Here is a 1,365-nt window from a genome sequence, read left to right on the forward strand (position 1 = left end):
TTCTACTACACACACTTAGCAAATGGCATCCTCCCAGGTGAGTATATTGCACAATGGGGTGACCCCTAGAAAAACACTGATAACAAATATTTAAACAAATCGTAATGTTAAAATATCCATAAAAATCTCCTCAAGTACATAAATGTAAAAGAGTGACCCAAAACAATATTATGAGTATAGAACAACGGGTAAAGCGGGAAGAAAACTGTAGCAATAGTAGTCCATAATTATTCAGATTAACGGATTATAACCAACTTTCGGTTACGCTTATTAAAGCAATTAGTCCACGGTATTTGATGAAAAATGTTTAATTGTTGAGCAATCTTTGATCCAAATTGTTCATATGTCCAAATTCAAGCCACATTCTGGTTACAAGATGTTCAAGCCAACACGTGTTTCGTCTTTGGGAGTGAATAACATCCCTAAACGACTTCTTCAGGGCTAAAAAATCATAGATAACACACATGAGTAATGGCCAATATGCTCAATTGTCAAATAACATATACGTGCACCCAAAGTGTGCATGCATAACCCATAAGGGAGAAATTCATTATCTAAAAGTGTATTATGCACCCCAAAGAGCAAAAAGTGTAAAATGTCTACAAAAGGAAAGGGACAAACCTCTCATATAAAACAAATAAAATAAATAGTCCATATCCTTAACAAAAAAACAAAAAAAAATATCTTTTTATATCTGTCACCACTGAACTACCTGTAAACCACATAACACCACTAGTATATCAATCCACATGCATTTAAATTATAGTGTACACCAAACACCAAACAAAACCATGATTTAAATTATGTTACTATACCTTACAGATCCAAAAAATAATCGAGAAATAAACTGTCGATCCAGCAATAATAAATTGTCCTATAGATTATTTCAACATCTGATATTTCCACTGCTGTCAAGAAAAACCCACAATGAATATCAAAATAAAATAAGCCAACACATGGGTTTCATCATAAACTACACATACTTATCGTATCTACCATATTCAAAAATAAACAGAATATAATAAGAAAGCGCTTATTATTAATCAATATAGACTTAATAGTCTCTAAAATACTATGACGATCTGATTTGAAATATACCACCTACTAAAAATCAAATAAATGTCTCATCCATCAGTTAACCTGCTCAAAATCTTATACTCAAGTCTACCGAGAACACTCACGTCTCAATTTCGAATTATCAGTATACAAAAAGAATCACCGGCATATTCCGTCTCCTGTTTCATGTACGTCTAGCGAGTACGCTGACGCCGCGCGTATCGACCCGGAAGTTAAATACACTTCCGGGTTGGTGATAAACCATTCCAGAAGAAAGGGAATAGGCATGGAAATCGGACTAATCACGTA

General features: G+C 33.9%; 1 long non-coding RNA gene across 1 annotated transcript; it reads right to left on the reverse strand.

The window, feature by feature from the left end:
* Window positions 1–292: 292 nt before the first annotated feature.
* Window positions 293–1,037, reverse strand: LOC138295739 (uncharacterized). The gene is made up of 2 exons (XR_011203674.1): window positions 816–1,037; window positions 293–441 (listed from the first exon to the last, which is right to left on the reverse strand). It is a non-coding gene; the product is annotated as an uncharacterized lncRNA (long non-coding RNA).
* Window positions 1,038–1,365: the final 328 nt, after the last annotated feature.

This window comes from Pleurodeles waltl, chromosome 1_2 (genome assembly GCF_031143425.1).
Source record: "Pleurodeles waltl isolate 20211129_DDA chromosome 1_2, aPleWal1.hap1.20221129, whole genome shotgun sequence".
Classification (NCBI taxonomy): Eukaryota; Metazoa; Chordata; class Amphibia; order Caudata; family Salamandridae; genus Pleurodeles; species Pleurodeles waltl.